Below are 20,531 nucleotides of genomic sequence, written 5' to 3'. Positions count from 1 at the left end.
ACTGCCACAAAAGAAAGAAGCTCATGGACAAAAGTTGGAAAAAAAAAAAAGCAATAAAGACGAAGAAAGGAAAAGGGATCAAATAATAATTGGAAGGAAGGAATTACATTTTCTTTTGATGAATTTATGATGAGCAAATGCAGGTGTGACATGAATTGCTTTTTGTGTCTCATGGGCACAATACTGTTTCATTATCTGCTAAAAAAATGTTGGACTGCTAATTAGGAATCCAATAACATTTTCTGTTTATTTTTTTTAATCATTAAACTTCTTTTGTTTCTACTCACGTCACGTCGGTTTGAGATAGAGCCCCTTATAATTCCATTTCATTATCAAAGTGATACTACACAATGGAAATCGAGTCAAATAATCGGTGCTTTGAACAAAATATCTAACATAACAATCAAAGTATCAAAGGCTTATTCAAAAAGTTAAAATCAAACTAGAGGTTGCTCAAAACCGAGCAGATCAAACCAAGCAAAATAAAGTTTGGTCTAGGTCCAAGCTGGGCAGCTAGAAGAGATGGTACAATGTTATCGCTTGGGAACAAGCCAAGCATAATCTATACAGTGCAATAGTAGTGTCAAGCACAAATTAAGCCAGAAAACAATCTCGGGATATTAATTCGAGATTGTCTTTCTTAACAAAAGCCTATAAGTATTAAAAGAAAAGAAAAATCAGTATATATACCTACTGTTGAAATCAATACAAAATTATTCTTTTATTCTCTCATTTTCAAATTATTATTTTCTGTCTTAAGCGTCAGAGTAGAAGGCCACCGACATCACTTTTCTTTATTTTACAAGCTTATGTGACAATAAGATTGGTCTCTTAAAACTTATGACAGTATCATAGAGTTTGACTTATTTTTTTAAGATGATATCAAAATCTTACTTACATCTAGGCGTATACAACTAACCAATCTATACATGCTATATCATATAAAATTATAGTAATTTTATCTAAAATTATTTTTCTTTATTTTACAAGTTTACGTGGCAATAGGATTGGTCTTTTGAAAGTCATGGCAGCATCTTAGAACTTGACCCATTTTTTTAAGATGGTATCACAATCTTACTTACATCTGGATGTATACAACTAACCAATCTACACATACCATATTATGTAAAATTATTATAATTTTATCTAAAATTATAGTAAGACCTATTTAAAACAATAATTTTTTAACTTTTTGTTGACTGGGTATATATATATATATATATATATATATATATATATATATATATATATATATATATATATATATATATATATATACCCCAATGTGTATGAAAATTTTTCTTCATTGTGTGCTTAAAAAAAATTGGACTATTGAAAAGGAATTTAATAATATTACTAAGTAAGGTTTAGAAACGGGAATGAAAAATAAATATAAATTAAAGGTAAATTTATTTTTTTATTTGATTTGGAAGCTTAATTAAATATAAAAATATTTTTTGTGATTAATTATATATTAACTTAAACAAATTAAATCAATTTGACACAAATTTAAATATGCAACATAAGTGCCGCAATTTTAATTTGATATTTTACAAGTTGGTCCTTAAAGTTTATAAAAAGTTATAATTTAATCATGTTCACACTATGTTTTTTATCTCTCAATTCTTTTTTCCTTACCTCAATTATCTCTATGCTTTTCCTCTACAAAATAATATATATATATATATATATATATATATATATATATATATATAATTGAAATTTAATTAAGACAGTTTAATAAATTTATATTAAAATTGATTAAAATTGTATTTATTTATTTATTTAAACTTTCATATTATATTTAAGAGTTAAATTAACCTTCTATTCAAATAAATGTATTGCAAACCTTTTTAAATTCCAATGAATTTTGTCCATCTTATCTACTAACCAAAATGATTTTTTTTTTCTACACAAATGGACTAATTCTAAATTGCCATTTTGGCTATATATGTATATAGAGAAAAGAAAAGGAGGGATATTAATTAAGGAGAAATTATATATATATAAAAAAAAATTATCATGTGGTTTTGTGTATTTTATCAAATAGCATCATGAAGTTAACTTTTTGATAAAAAAGTATTTCAAGCTTATGTGTTGTTAATAAAAATGAAAAATTATCTAAACATTATTAGGGTAAATAATAATTTAGTCCTTCATATTTAGTAAAATCTATATATTAATTTCTTTATTTTTAAATTTCATCAATTTAATTGTTGATATTTTAATAAATTTACATATTTGTTCCTACCTAGATACACATAGATGCAAAAGTATCTATATTATTTTTCTTTTTTTATTAATTTTAAAATAATATAATATAAAAATAAATTTTCTAATTAAATTGTTTTAATTCAAATATATAATATACCTAAAATATTGATAAAATAAAATGATAATATTATAATTAAAATAATAAATATTATAAAATATAGAATTATTTTATAACAAAATTTAATTATAAATTTATAATATTATTTTGATATTTTTAGTATTATTAATAATAAATTGGATGAATAATTAGACAAATTGACTAATCTATAAGTTTATTTAAATGTCAAAAGTTAAATAAATGGATTTTAAAAATATAAGGAATAATTTTTAGGTTTCACTAAATTTTAGAGATTAAATTATAATTTATTCTAACTTTTTTTTGACGGTGTTTAAGTAATTTCATTTATTTATTAACAAAGTTGAAACCCATAATATTTTTTTATTACAAATTTAATCTCAAAATTTTATTGATAAATGCATTAAAATCACATGATAATAAATTATAATTTCCTCTCCAATTAATATAATTGTGCATGAAAATACAGGAAAAAGAGATTTACGACTTGCACAATTTTTTTTAACGCACATTTGCTGGGCTTAGAAGAACCGACAACTTGTAAGATTTAGCAGGCAGAAAGTAATTGTTTAGATGGTTAAGGAATTCTTAGGATCTCTAAGCCTTTGTTTTTTTCAACTGCATAAATGCATTATTACATGCATGATCTCTAAGCTCCTTGAAGACCACAATGTAGGAGAAATTCATCGTAAATTTAAGAACTACAATGTGGGAGAAATTCATGGTGGAGATACGCAATCTAATTCCAATAAGTCATCTTGATCGAAAAAGTACTGGTGCTGTTATTTACACCTTCTTCACACAAAAAAATAGCACGAATTAACAAAATTGAAACCCTATCTAGATTGCTGACACGAGATTATTTAAATTTTTATAGGATTTAGAATTTGATCCTCGTAATGGAGGTGAAGAATTACCTTTAATCCTGATAAAAGAGCAAGAAAATTATAGAAAAATCGTTGAATTTAAAAAAAAAATGGTGAAAAAAAGGTAACCTAAAGGTGAGTTAGTGTTTAACTCAGTCTTAAGAAAATGGGTTGAGAATTGAAGGGGGAGAAATGCACAAGACCTTATAAGAGATACATTACCCTATTCTAAACCAATATGAGATATTAAAACACTCTCCTCATGCTTAAGATTAAATACGAGGGCATAAAACACTTATGAAAGATCTAAATATTGGTTGACAGACTTTGATATCATCTTAAGATAATGAGTCGAGCCGAACTCCTCCAAAAGCTAGCTCTAGTGAAAGGACTATCCATGAACTTATAAGAGACACATTATCCTATATTAAATCAATATATGAGATATTGACACTTAAAGACAGATATATATGATTTACACGTAAAATATGCTTGATAAAAGTTCACTTGCATGTGTTAAGTTGGAAAAAAGGATACTTTTTCAATCCAATGCCATAAATTAAAAATGATTGCAATTTTAAGATGAATGTTGTTACTGGTAATGACTAAAAGTTCACTATTTCAAGAGACCGCAATAGATCACAAACTTAGCTCACAACAGTCAAATTTTTTAGGTGCAATATAAGAAGATATATAGATGAATATATAAAGAGGAGTATGACAACTTAACATGTACTGAGAAAAATTGCAGGAATTACATTGCTAAAGCTAAAGAATTCATGCTTCAAGTTGGAGATATTAAGGCATCTCGCAGCTATTTTTTTAGAATGCAAATGAGGAACTCAAATTTCTTTTATTTGATTGATATGGATGAATGAGGTTGTTTAATAAAAATATCTTTCAAGTTGATGAAAAGAGATCTTTTTTTTTTAGACAGTGACTTTAGCAGTGACATGTATGCATATCTAGTTAATTTTTTTTTTTTAATTTTAAAGATATATTCTTTCATATTAATCTAATTGTCACGACTCATTTTCTGAGTCGGACCGGCACTAGGATTTGGGTCCGCATAAGACCCTTGAAACCCGTAGTAAACCTAATTATTTCTAGCCCAAACATAAAGTCCATAAATGTAGTCTAATTTCAAAAAAATAAATGGATAGAATCCTGCCATAAATTAGACTACCCAATGGGGAGCCTTAACTCGCCGACCTGTAAATCAATAAAATAATAATATAGAGAGCTCAGCTCACCCTCATAATCCTCAAAGCAAATAAATAACCAAATGGTAGCTCAGCTTCCTCATCCAAAGAAATGCTCATCTCATGCATCAAAGCATATTCATATAAATAAGTTTACAACTCCAATAAATTTAGTTATAACAACCCCAGATAAAAATATTACACTATTGGTATATGTAGGGCTCTAGAATTTGAAACAAGGATAATAAAAACACAATCAAGCTTTTCTGGTAAACTTGTGAGAAAGAAGGTAGATTATTTTCAACAAATCCACCTGTTACCTGAGGAAAAATAGTTGAACAGGGGTGAGCATTCAACTCATAGAATAAGATATTGATTTTAAAGATAATTTCTATAGCTATCTAAACTTAGTGCATTCCTATGTATGAAATGCAATATACACACATAATTTCAAACAATTCAAACAATATTCACATAAAAGATAATTTAGAGTACTTACATACTTGTCTATCACATCAAGAGTTGTATAGGGGATCAGCTCTCATATATATATATGAGAGCTGATCCCCTATGCAGCTCTCTTAATTCCAATACCTGCCAGCGAGGTCAACTCAAGCCAGACTTTCTCTTAATAATCCAAGTGCGGGAGTCAGTGAGATCAACTCAAAGCCATACTCACCCCGACTTATCCACATATAAGGTCGGGTCCTAGCAAGTCAAGCTCCAGCCGTGACTACCCGTCCTACCCATATCCATATTCACACCACACGCACACCAACACACACATACAGCTCCAAATTACCTTAAGGTAACATCCGCAATAATTTCATAAATAAAATATGCAACACAATGGCGTTCCTAGCATTTAACTACATATATATATATATTTATATTTATAAGTGAATGCATGAGTAAGCCTTGAATATATAATAATAATATTGAAATTATAAATAAAATCAATATCTACTCACAGATTATCCAAATGTCACTGGGGTGACTGAGAATATAAATAAGATTGACTCAGATCACCTAAACAGTCATATTCAAGAATTTTATCAATATTAACTCAAAACAAAGAACTAAAGGCCTAAGACACCTTAGGTTTATGCCAGAAATCTGGCAGAATTTTCTCTGTATCTAGGACTTACCCAACCTGTAAAATAACTCAACTAACACTTCTCAATCCAAAAGGTCTTAGGCCCACAACACAACAAATACACAATGCCCCTTCTAGGCTTGCCAAACTAGTCAATTTCCACATAAAATAATTATTTAAAAATTCAAGATGTTACATTCTTCCCTCCTTATAAAAAATTCATCCTTGAATTTTTGCACAAGGCAGAATAAATACACTAAGTTACATACTAAACAAGTATGGATACTTGTTGTGCATATCTCACTCTGACTCCTAGGTGCATTCCTTTACAGATTGACTTCTCCACAGGACTTTAACCATAGAGGCCTATTTTGACCGAAGCTGCCTCATCTGATAATCCACTATAGCCACTGGTTGTTCCTCAAAAGTCAAGTTCTCATTTAACTCCACTGTGTCTAGATGCAGTATATAAGAAGGGTTGGGAACATATTTCCTAAGTATGAAAATATGGAACACCGGATGAACATGAGAAAGGTTTGGTGGCAACTCCAACTGATAAGCAACTGCTCTCACTCTGTCTGTGATCTCAAAAGGTCCTATGTGACGAGTTTCCAACTTACTTTTTTTTTCAAATCTCATAACTCTTTTCATAGAATAAACCTTTAAGAATAAATAATCACCCATTATAAATTATACATCTTTCCTCATTGGATCTGCATAACTCTTTTGCCTACTAAAAGCTATCTTTAAATGTTCCATGATCAAAGGAACTATCTCTTAAGTGTACTGCACTAGATCTAAATCATGTACTCTCGCCTCTTCAACTTTTGTCCAACATAAAGAGGACCTACACTTTCTGCCATATAATACCTCATAGGGTGCTATTTCAATACTGGAATGATAGTTGTTATTATAAACAAACTCCACTGATAGTAGCTGATCATCCCATTGACCTCTAAAATCCATGACACACATGTAAAATATATCCTCTAAGGTCTGAATTGTCCTTTCAAATTGTCCATCTGTCTATGAGTGGAAAGCCATATTAAAATTCAGCTGTGTGCCAAGTGCTTCCTGAAATTTCCTCCATAATCGAGAAGTGAACTGGGACCCTCTATCAGATATTATGGAAACAGGTATCTCATGCTATCTAACTATCTCACAAATGTATAACCTTGCATACTGAGCAACAGAATAGGTGGTCCATACAAGCAAAAAGTGAACTGACTTGGTCAGACGGTCCACAATCACCCATATAGAATCATACCCTCAGGTAGTAAAGGTAACCTAATCACAAAGTCCATGGTGATCATTTTCCACTTCCACTATAGGATAGGGATCTTCTGTAACTTTCTTGATGGCCTTTGATGCTCAAACTTTACTTTCTGATAAGTTAGGTACTTAGACACAAAGTTTGCTATGTCTCTCTTCATACCATTCCACTAGCACCTATCCTTCACATCATGGTATATCTTTGTACATCCTGGGTGAACATTGTAAGGTGTATGGTGTGCCTCTTGCATAATTTCATTTTTTAAGTTGTCCACATCTGGCACACATACCATAGAGCCTTGCATAAGGGAACCATATCCATCAAACCCAAATTCACAATCTTCTCCCTACTATACCTTTTCGACAATCCACATTAATTATGAGTCCCTGTGCTGGAAAACTCTAATTTTGTCCCGTAGATTCAGTCATGCTCTGAAATATGCCAAAAGTGTACCCAAAACAGTTATATCCAACATCAAACCCTGATCTATCAGTTCATGCATCTCCTGTATCAACGGTCTCCTCTTTGTTGTTATATGTGCCAAGCTACCAGAAGACTTCCTACTTAAAGCATCTGCCACCACATTTGCTTTACCTGGATGGTACTGGATAGTGCAATCATAATCCTTCAGAAGCTCCATCCATCTCTTCTGTCTCAAATTTAAATCCCTCTATTGGAAGATGTACTTCAAGTTTTTATGGTCTGTGTATATCTCGCACATTTTTCCATGCAGGTAGTGCCTCTAAATTTTCAGTGCCAAGATAATAGTCGCCATTTCCTGATCATGAGTGGGGTAATTCTGCTCGTGCTTCTTCAACTATCTAGAATCATAAGCCACCACTTTACCATGCTATATCAAAACACACCCCAATTCAACTTTAAAAGCATCACAATATACCATATACCATTCTCCACTCACAGACAAAATTAACACTGGAGCTGAAATTAAACAGTCCTTAAGCTTCTGGAAGCTTTCCTTACACTCATCTGACCAGAAAAACATGACATTCTTTTAAGTCAATCATGTCATAGGAGATACTATCCTAGAGAAGATCTATACAAAGTAACTGTAATAACCTGCTAGACCTAGAAAACTTTACACCTCGATGACTGTAGTAGGCCTAAGCCAATCAGTTACAACTTTAATTTTCTTGGGATCCACTTGAATGCCTTCACTAGAGACCATATGTCATAAGAATAAAATACTTTCCAACCAGAACTCACACTTCAAAAACTTAGCATACAGCTAATGCTTCCTCAAGGTCTGCAACACTATCCTTAAATGCCAAGCATGTTCTTCCTCAGTCATGGGAATATACTAAAATGTCATCTATGAAAATAATGATAAAGTGATCCAGAAATTGTTTAAACACCCTGTTCATTAGATCCATAAAAGCTACTGGTGCATTGGTGAGTCCAAACGATATCATCAAGAACTCATAATGATCATACCTAATCCTAAATGTTGTTTTTGGCACATCCTCACTCCTTATTCTCAGCTGATGATAACTTGATCGTAGGTTTATCTTAAAGAAGTATCTTTCTCCTTGCAGTTGGTCAAACAAGTCATCAATTTGAGGGAACGAATACTTATTCTTAACTGTCACCTTGTCCAGCTATCTGTAGTCAATGCACAACCTCAATGACCCATCCTTCTTCCTTACAAACAAAATTAGAGCACCCGAAGGTGATGTGTTTGGCTGGATAAAACCCTTGTCTAGAAGCTCCTACAGTTATTCTTTCAATTCTTTTAACTTCGTTGACTTCATCCTATAGGGTGGATAGAAATAGGGTTTGTACCTGGCACAACATCTATGCAGAATTCGATCTCCCTATCAGGCGGCATCCCAGGAAGCTCCTTAAGAAAAACATTTATAAATTCTCTAACAATAGATATATTTTTTACACAAGTACCTTCAACAGATATATCCCTCACTAGTGCCATATAACCTTGATAGCCATGCCTTAATATCTTTCTGGCACTTATAACTGATATTAGATTGTATGGAGTTACACTTCTATCACCATGAAAGCTAAACTCTTTCACTCTAAGAATATGGAAATACACCTTTTTATTATTTCTTAATCCTAACTTGATTGCTTACTTTGTTACTTTCAAAATTCTAACTCTACGATTGGTTTCCACTAGCACATCCACCATATAGTATCATACTATAGTACTAACCTACTACTCATTTTATGGAACACGGGCCATTCACCATGGATGATTCTTCCTGTATCTTCTTCTTAACATGACCATCAAAATATTATCGTTCTCTACTATCCTTTGTAGGGAATTGCTCTTCATAGTTAGATAGGTATCCTTCAACCTATAATTTTCACCTAAACTATAATGGTAGTGAGAAATGGGTGTTATACCATAATCCCAGACAAGATACTTTACGCATTCATTCTTCTTGATATAGCCACATCTATTGCCTTCCAGACTTCAGCCTTAAATTTACCCATATCTCTTAATTTTTCTCTTTAATTTTCATCATTTCTTCACCATTATTGTGCTCTACCTATAGGATTTCACTGCACTAACTCCTTATTGTACTACTGCTCTGCCTGACATATAATCTCATAATTTACTATATCTGTTTACACTCCATTTGTATTTCATATCTAGTATCATTATCCTGTGTCCCTATTTTCTGTGGTATTCTAGAAGATACTTCTCACTATCAAATACTTTTAGAACTATCTCTAGTCTTATATTCATTACTTTGATCCGTGTACTTCTTAGTAACTTGTAAGTAACATTTATATTTATCTTGTCCTTTACTATTGTTCTGTTACCTATTATCAAACTGTCACTCATGTTTCTCACAAAGTTACCCAGTTGATCACACTGAAAACACTTGCCTAACTACCGATTACAAACTCTAAGTCTCACTATTTTGAATTCTAATATCAAATCTCTATGCCATTATCCCTCATTCTTTTCTCTCATCAAGCATATTTGAATCTATTAGGTTGAGTTTTATTCAACTTACTATCTACTGACTTTGCTTCTTTGTCTGATAAAACAGTTCAACTTACCATTGCACACCCTCTGGTTACTACTTACTTTGGTTGCATATGTCACGACCCAACCTATGGGCCGGACCGGCACTAGGACCTAGGCCAGCCTAAAGCCCCCGAAGCCCGTAGTAAGCGTAACTATTCACTTAACCCAACTCTAAGGCCCATTTGGGCCCAATTTCAAGAAATCAACTTGACAGAGTCCGGCCATAAAATGGACCTACCAACGGGGAGTTTATGACTCACCCGACCTGTAAACACAGTAAATACTCAATTAGGGAGCTCAGCTCACCCTCCACATACTCATCAACATAAAAATAAATGGGAGCTCAGCTCCCTCATCCAATCCATCAAACATGCATAGAATATTAAGTTTACAGGTCCACAATAATAATTTAGTTTACAAACCCAAATCAAATAAACATTTATAACACATGCAGAAATTCTAAGATTTAACAAGTTTATACAAACATTAATAATCGACCTGCGAGGGAGAAAGCAGGTTAGCCTCAAAAATATCCTCCTGTGGCCTGGAAAAATTTTGAACAGGAGTGAGCGTTCGACTCAGAGAGTAAAATATCAATTTTAACCATAATCTCTATAACTATCTAGAACTAGTGCACCCTATAGAGTGAAATGCAGCATCAACAATATTTTCACATCATAACATCAAAAAGGTAATTTGGAGCACTCACACACCCTGTAATATCAATCATAATATATGGGAGCTGATCCCCTATACAGCTCTCTTAAATCCAACCTGGTGCCAACGAAGAACTCAAGCCGGAACTTTCGCTTAATAAACCAAATCAGGGGTCCTAGCAAAGAACTCAAGCCATGACTACCCCCCGAAGGATCGTGTCCCAGTGAAGATCTCAAGCCGTGACTACCCGTCTTATCCATAGTCCACACCACATCACACGCACGCCAACGCACGCACTCTGCTCCAAATTACCACAGCAACATACATGGCACTTTCACAGTTATGAATGCAACATAAACCGTGCCTAAAGTTTATCTACATAGATATATGCATATAAGTGATGCATGGGCATGCTTAAACATATAATAATAGTGAAATTACAATTAAAATTAATATTTTACTCACAGACTTGACAACGGTTACTGTGGCGGCTGGGCGGAGGAAGAAGGCTGTCCCGGCTCACCTGACAATTACATTACAATTATTTAATACAAATGACTCAATACAATCAAGAAAAGACCAAATACGTCCTAAGTCATGCCGAAATTCCGGCAGAGTCTCCCCTATACCTAGGACTTACCCAACCTGCAAAATGGCTCAAAACACACTTCTATATTCACAATCCATATATCCACAACTCAATCACATCACACAGCCCCTCCTGGGCCCATCAAATCAGTCATCCATCACAATATGTAAAATTTCAATTTAGTCCTTATAATTGATCATTTTTGCAAAAACTACCCAAACAAGCTCTAAAAATTCTAAAACTTTGCCCCGCGGTCCTTAGCAATATTACTAGGCTATTGCAAAAAGAATCATAATTTTCTGAGCTACCACGAATATTTTATGGATTTTTAATCCTATTTAAGCACTAGAAAATTACGAAAAAGCAAGGTTCGGGTTTACCTTTGCCGATTCCGACTTCGGGAACGCGCTCGGGACGTCTGACAATGGGGGGTAGCCAAAACCTCGGTCCGATTCGGAGACTTTTCCGGTAACGGGTCTGTTTGGCCCGAAATTTGCAGACCCGGTTAACTGTCGAATTTCCGCGAATTGAGGATACCTACACGAAGCCCACAACACGGGGGTTAGTACATAAATTTTTCAGAATTTTCTAAGCTCATTTAATGCTCGGAAAAACACTGCGAAGTTTCGTGGGACCCATCGAAAAACGGTGTCGGAAAAATTTGAAATTTATGTCGCCGCGAAGCTCTCGACGAGTGGAGCGCTCTGGTACTCTCGGTTTTCTCATGGGATTCACGGTTTGCGAGAAATCTAGCCCGAAAATCAAAATGGGCTAAAACTTCCCGGGCAAAAATTGGATAAACCGCTCAATGGATTTCGGCGTTCTTGGTGTCTATGGAAAGCTCTCGACGAGTAGATGATTTTAGACATAAGACCCGGTCCGATTGGTGGCCGGATCGGCCGAATTTTGGCCGGGAAGACGAACGGTCGCACGCGCGAGGGAGGGACGTTCACGCTGTTTGGGGTAGCGGCTGGAGGTCGGCCGCGAAATGGGAGGCAGGGGAGGTGGCGGCGCGGCAAGGGGAGGAGGGAGGAGAGAGAAAAGAGAGATAGAAGGGGAGGAGGTCGGACGCGCGCGGGAGGAAGAAGGAAGAAAAAGAAAAGGCCGGTCCGATTCGACCAGTCCGATCTGGTCCGGTTCGATTCTGCCGGTCCGATTCAGGATACAAAATTTTGAATTTTTACTCTGCCTCGGGACCAAAAACGAGGTCCAAAAATTTCGAAAAAATTTCAGAAAACTCAGAAAAATTCGTAGATTCCAAATATATTTTTAGTTTTGCCACGTGGTCTTTAAATCAATTTTTAAAAAATTATCAAAGTTTATATTTTCGGAAAATCGAATCCGATTTTTAAAATCCGAAAAATCTCAAATAATTTCTTAAAATTTAAATAAAAATTAAAATACCAATATTACTCATAAAATAATAAATTTAAAATTTTTGGGGTGTTACAGCATACCTCACCTAACTTTCCTCATACTATTAATAATCTAAAAGGTCCTTGTCGTATTGTCCCTTATTCTACCTTAGGAATAGAAAACAGACAAAGTCTATTCCAAATCCTACAACTCTATGCTTCATGTTCTAGCCAACATTGCACCAACTACGACCTGGTTTGAGTTCTGCATTTTTGGATTCTATACCGTGACAAACATTCTCCTTAATATCGTCCTTTTCTAAGCTCTTTATCTTTACTTTTCTAATTGCCTTGTTTACCTTTCCTAGAATCGCATATTGTCTCCTCTGTGTTGTAACTCTACTCTTCCTAATCTTATCCTAATTTGGGTCATTCAGTTTGTTCTTTAGCTAACTCCTTTTATCTTACCCAAATTTAAACTTTGACTATTTTATTCTTTAGCTTTATTCTCTTTCTTGACCTGACTATCATGTCAGAAACTTATACTTTTCACTATTTTTATCAAGTCATCAACACCTTGATATTAATCAAAATTGGTCCTTTGACCACTCTAGCTAGCACTTCTACTGGCATTCGGGTTATGCTGCATCTGCAACCAACTGTCCAAATTTTTATTTTTATACTTTCTCTATTTACTGGCATTCTGCAATTTGTCTTTGCTTACTTACTGCCCTTAATATTATTCTGATTAGAGTATACTCTTGCCTTAAGCAATAAGAAGTTAAAAAGGAGCTCAGGGAATTACAGCCATGCATTCATTGTGTGATCTCTATTTTTGTCCTTTAGACTGCATATTACCCTCTACTACCTTGAGGGGATTTGTAGGGATTCTTTTTTTTCATATTCACTCAATTAGCCAAAACTTAAGATATTGGGTACCCAAACCCATCATTTAATTCACAAGCTTTACATCCATCATGATCTGATCACTTGTGATTCTTATAATAAAACTTGTACCCTCTACAGGATACTTGAGCTAATAATTCCCTACCTCACTCTACAGTCCCATTTAGGACACTATGTCATAGGTCAACATCACTAGTAGTAACTTTTATGTCCCTCTTGAAAGGATAAAACCATATCCTACATCACAACTAACTGCATAGGAGGTACTACATCTGTCACTTTTCCATAATCATGTCAAGCTATCTACTCTCTTATCATACTGCACACTCGTTAAAGCGTTATTTCGTAAGCTATGAACACCATTCATAGCATCCGCTCTCCTTTTTAGGGGAGCAAAGTCATACTTTGCACCTTGCTACCACACAAAAAAGATACTATTTTCACTAAACTTTAGGCAAAACGTCCATTATAATGCTAAAACTATCCAAGACCCCATATTGGAGAGCACATGGTCTTACTCTGCAGGTGCTACCTTTACTTGCGATTATACTGATACCTCTAATCTTATTGCAACTCCTGATGTAACTCTAGCTCATGCTAGAGTAACCGAGTCACTGACTCTAGTTACTGCCCAACTGGGACCTTCGATATTCTAGCTCAAGGGTTTTAAGCCCCTAACTAGGAGTCCCAAACTCCTTTGCAAAAATAGAACTCTATTTTGTTATATCTATACCAAAACAAAAGCTAGCTGTAAACATCCGTCTATAACATATTAGGGATGCATATAGTTCTATACAATAATCTCATATCGGTATTGTAATCTGTAGCTTACTGCATAAATAATAAGAGCATTACGTAGGTCACTGCGGTACTTCCCAATAGACTAGGTTCTCAATCTCTTATCTCTCGTTAACCCAGTAATACCATAAACTTGTCCTGACTAGGCTGTCCACTGATAACTGCTAGCAATGGTACCCTTACCTCCATCTAAGGCAGCAATACTACCATAACTCACATTTATGTACTCGTGCCTTGCACTAAATGGGCACGCTAATTAGCCTTATTTTGATAAAAACATGACATTTCTTAGGGTACATATCTCCCTGGTAGACCTCAACATGTCTGCTAGCTCAAGTTCACATCACTATGTACTCCATGAAGACTGAGACACTAAACTGAAGCACTCTTATACTACCCAAAGAATAACACAGAATCTAAAAACAAGGAGTTATAGAAAAAGACGAAACAAGAATTTATACTCCGCATGTGACAATTCCAGGTACACACTTTCCCATGAATCTAAAGCCTAAACTCTGATACCAACTTTGTCACTACCCATTTTTTGGGCCAGACCGACACTAGGACTTAGGTCAGTATAAGGCCTTTAAAATCCGTAATAAGCCTAACTATTTCTAGCCCAAACATAAAGCCCATAAATATAGTCTAATTTCAAGAAAATAAATGGACAGAGTCTGGCTATAAATTAGACTAACCTTAACTCGTCCGACTTGTAAATCAATAAACAATAACATGGAGAGCTTAGCTCACCTTCATAATCCTCTAAGCAAATAAATAACCAAATGAGAGCTCAGCTCCCTCATCCAAAGAAATGCTCATCTCATGCATCCAAGCATATCCACATAAATAAGTTCACAACTCCAGTAAATTTAGTTATAACAACCCCACATAAGAATATTACACTACTGGTACCTGCGAAGCTCTAAAATTTGAGACAAGGATAATGAAAATACAGTCAAACTTTTTTGGTAAACCAGCGAGAAAGAAGACAGGTTATTTTCAATAAATCCACCTGTCACCTGAGAAAAAATAGTTGAATAGGGGTGAGCGTTCAACCTATAGAGTAAGATATTGATTTTAAATACAATTTCTATAGTAATCTAAACCTAGTGCATTCCTATATATGAAATGCAACATGCACACATAATTTCAAACAATTCAAATAATATTCACACAAAAAATAATTTGTAGCACTCACACACCCGTGTGTCACATTAATATATATACATATGGGAGATGATCCCCTATATAGCTCTTTTAATTTTAATACCTGACAGCGAGGTTAACTCAAGCTGAACTTTCTCTTAATAATCCAAGTGCGGGAGTCAGCGAGATCAACTCAAAGCCATACTCACTCCGACTTATCCACATATGAGGATTGGGTCCCAATGAGTCAAGCTCTAGCCGCGACTGCCCATCCTACCCATATCTATATCTACACCACATGCATGCCAACACACACACATAGAGCTCCACATTACATTAAGGCGACATCCATAACAATTTCATCAATAAAATATGCAACAAAAGGGCGTGCCTAGCATTTAGCTATATATATATATATATATATATATATATATATATATATATATATATATATATAAATGAATGCATGAGCATTCCTTAAATATATAATAATAATATTGAAATTATAAATAAAATTAGTATCTACTCACAGATTATCCAAATGTCATTGGGGCGGCTGAGAAGATGAAGAAGGTTGACTCGGATTACCTAAACAATCATATTCAAAAAATTTATCAATATTAACTCAAAACAAAGAGCTTAAGACATTCTAAGTTTATGCTAAAAATTAGACAGAATTTCTCCTGTACCTAGGACCTACCCAACCTGTAAAATAATTCAACTAATACTTCTCAATCCAAAAGGCCTCAAGCCCATAACACAACAATTACACAATGTCCCTCTTGGGCTTGCCAAACCATTCAATTCCCTCATAAAATAACCATTTAAAATTTCAAGACGTTACACTAATGCATTCACAAAATATAATCGTAAAATATTCTTTCAATAAGTGTTGGGTGTAGTGGTAAAACCCATTGCGATTTACGAGAAGAATAGAGATTCGATGTTTAGAGAAAATATTATTGGGGAAGAGCAACATCAAACCCTTTAAAAATTAGTTTTCTGGGAACCATAAAATAGATATAAAAAAAAATACCTCGATAAAAATTAAAAAAAAAAACAATAATGGAATACTCACCGTGTAGAGTCAATTGTAAATAACTAAAAAGAGGAATTTTCATCTCTACTAACTAAAAGCCTATTTGATGTTACTGTTACATCTGCTGTTAAGGAAAAAATTTTTTAAAATATACTAATTAAAAAGTATTAAAAATTATAAAAAATTAAATTTGATAAATTTTAATTATAAGAATACTAAAATAACATAATAATTTTTTCCATATTATTTTTTTCAATAACATATGAAATTTTGTTTTTCTTTTCTTGAAAAACAGTTTTAATTCTTTAATCTCAATGTCAAATAGACACTAACTCAATTGAATTAATAAAAAAAATTATTGACTATATCCCATGAATTATAAATTTACATATAGTATCAAAATCATCAAATTATAAATGTAACCCTAATTCAGTCCATTTAATGACCTAGAAACAAGACTGATAGCATTTTAGTACAGACAACATTTCTGAGCATTCTGGGCTTCTTTACCTACTGGGACGTATTAATTTTAATGAGTTGGGCAAAAATGAGGTACAAAATCGTTCATAAAGGCCGGCATGAGTTCAGAAATCAGCATACAGTGCTTGCCCAATAAAATTTATGACTAAATTGCGAATGGCCCATTTGATATAACTGCAGCCACAGGTAACCTTGGACAAAATTCGAATCTTCTCTTTTCCTAGGTTAATTTTTATTAATTGTTCCTCAATTTTGAAAGTATTTTATTTTCAGCCTCATTTTTATTTTATTATTATATTTTAATAATTGATGGAGGTCTAACTTAATTTTATTTAATAGTTAAATATATATCACTCGTTCGATAAGTATTAGTTTTAAATTTCTACTCCTTTAAATCCTCATAAAGAAAAAAAATTAAATATATATGATGCTATGAGTCATGCGAACTCACTCAAATTTTTTTATTTAAAAAAAATCTCTTAAATTTTTATAATTTGATGAAGGGATTTCACCAAAATTTACGAAGTCATTCTACTTAAAGTTTTGAAATTCTCTAAAATCTTAAATTTTTATAAATCTTTCCTATGAAATTTATAAAATGACCCATTGAAAAATTTTAATTTTTTAGATCTCTATAAATTTTGAATTAATAATTTCATTAAGTTTATAAATTATTCTTTAAATTCATTTTTATATGTGCTTTAATTATATTCAACATATATATTAATAAACTAGAAAAAAAAAACAATAAATTCAACCTCTATTTGTATTATGAAAAATAGATTAATTATAAAAAATGATTAATTATTGAAATATTGAAAAAATCTTAATTTGTAATCAGCCTAATAATAATATTATATAGTAAAAAATGTGGGAGAATCTCTTTGTTCATACTTGTTTGTTTGGCTTTAGACTGAGCTATACAAGCAATTGGAGTGGGAATCAACTTTGGCTCTATACTTTGTCAGCTACAAATTCAGCCAAAAAAACTTGTCATAATCACTGTCTATTTCACAAAATTTCTCTTCCAAATTCCAATTCTTTTAGCCATTTTCATCTTCTGATAATACCCAGAAAATTCCACTTGGATGTTTCCCCTTGTTCTGGTTTTAGAATTTCAACTAATTAAAATCATTATATATATATATATAATCCATTACTATCCAACGATTAAAGTCCTTTTCCTTAAAATCTCTTAAATTATATTAATAAAATGGATCGAGTTTAATTCATCTCTAAAAATTAGGTTTTATAAAGAGCACGTTACGCGTATTTCAAATCGATGTGAGATAAAGATCAAACAGTTTGAGCGCAAAACACTTATGAAAAACTCAAACATTTATTTAGGAGATTCTGATATCATTTTAATAAAATAGACAAATCTATCTTATCTCAAAACTAATTCAAAGGAGAGAAGTGTACAAAACCTTATAAAGGCACATTAACTCTTTATCCCAAAGGATAATAACAATTATTCTGTCCATAATGATTCCTACAAATGCAATGGATTAAACTATTATAAATGGTGTTATAGTGATTATAAAAGGTAAATGAAAAATATAAAAAAATAATTATTAAAAATGTAATTATAAAAAAATGATTGGATGTGTTATAATTATTAAGTAAATAAATTAAAGTAACACAATATATAGATATTCCTTAATACACAAAATTAACTCATTACAATTAAGGTAAATTACAATATAATCTGTGAGGATTGAAGCTACTAATTCGTTAACGAAATAATCCCTGTCATTAATATACCATTAAACCTAATTTTCAATTGGCACAATTAAATTTCTGATATTTTCACAAAACTAAAATTTTAGTATTTATATTTTTAAAATTAAATAAATTAATCTTTCACTTCTCAAATTTTATATTTGAACAGTTAATATATTATATATATTATATTTAAATATAAAATATAACATATGCATATATTATTTCAAAAGTACAATAAATATATTTTTTTAATTAAAATATCTTCTATTCATCGTTGTCCTAAATTATTATGAATAATCGTGTTAAAATATATGTATCTATATTTATAATTTATAAATCCATTAAATATGTATAGCGTGATAAAGCATATTCAAAATTATGAAAATATTCTTTTTTTTTTATATCTTTTATTAATTTATAGTTGAATTTTATAGATAAATATTATATTAATCAAATTGATAAATATTATAATATAATAAATTTTATTTACTCATAATAATTTATTGATTTGATCAATATAATATTTATATATAAAATTTAATTATAAATCAGTAAAAGATATAAAAAGTTATTTTAACAACCTTAACATTAAATATATTTTATCACGTTCATATATGTTTTGAGTCTATAAATTTTATATATATATATATATATATATATATATATATATATATATATATATATATATATATAATGCATAAAATAGTTTTAATAATAATTATATTTATTATATTTTTGAAAGAATTAATATATGCACATTTTATATTTTAAATTTAAATATAATATATATAATTATTTACATATAAAAAATATTAACTATTTAAGTATAAAATTTGAAAAATGAAGAAATAACTAGGAGTGAGCATTATTCGGTTCAAATTGAATAAACTGAATTAAACTGCCTTAATTCTGTAATTCGGTTCAATTTTTAAAATAATTCAGTTCAGCTCAATTTGGTTTTATTTTATATTATAAAAATTTTGGTTATTTCAGTTTGGTTTGATTTTGAAGAAAAAAAATCAATTAAACCGAATCGAATCAAATAATTTTATTGATTTTTTATTTGATTTATTTTTATGAAAATTTTATGAATTATATGTAATTTTATTTATATGTATATATATATTATTTAATTTCATTGATTAATGGTTATTAATTTCAAATCAAAGTCAAAATCAGACCAAATAACTTAAAAATTAAGTCTAAATTAAAAAATTATTAAAACTCAAAACCGATCGGTTTGAACCGAACTGAAATAGAGCGATTAAGTTCGATTCGATTTTTATTCATTTCAGTTCGGTTCGGTTCGGTTTCTAAATTTTGTAATTTAGTTTTCATGATTTAATTCAGTTCAGTTCAATTCGGTTCTGTTTGAATTGAATACTCACCCCTGAAAATAATTTATTTGATTTTAAAAATACATATGAACTAAATAATTTTAGTACATCAAACTTTGGAGATTATATAATCATTTACCCTTATAATTATAAATGAAGTGAATCACTATACTTAAATACATTATACATTTTGAATATTAGTAATTAATTATATTTTATATGAAATATTAAAAAATTATAACAAAAATAGAGTTTGCACTTTGTTGAGACCAACATTTTCAATTGTGAGTTATGTTCTATGAGACTACTCTTATATATACATTCCATATCAAATCTTGATCATTAATTTTATGAATAATATTTATTTGAATAATATTTTCCAATCTCTTTTTCTATTGTATCATAATTAATTATTATAATAAAATTATTGTATATAAATCAAATTTACCAAATAAAAGTTGTCTCTCAAATCCCAATAATGAAAATAATATTTGTTAAATCTGAATCCATAATTTGGGCCACCATTGGAGTAGCTATCACTCCTTTAATTTAGGGATTTACTCAACACATTCAAATGGTCCATCAATCAAGTCTATTTTATTACACAATCAAAGCCATATGCTTTCATAAAGACAGACAAGAAAGACAAAATAATAATAATAATAATTGTTCAATGTATCTAAAGCCTATGTAAAGCAA

Source organism: Hevea brasiliensis, chromosome 7 (genome assembly GCF_030052815.1).
Source record: "Hevea brasiliensis isolate MT/VB/25A 57/8 chromosome 7, ASM3005281v1, whole genome shotgun sequence".
Lineage (NCBI taxonomy): Eukaryota > Viridiplantae > Streptophyta > Magnoliopsida > Malpighiales > Euphorbiaceae > Hevea > Hevea brasiliensis.
Note: the sequence above shows the minus strand (reverse complement) of the source record.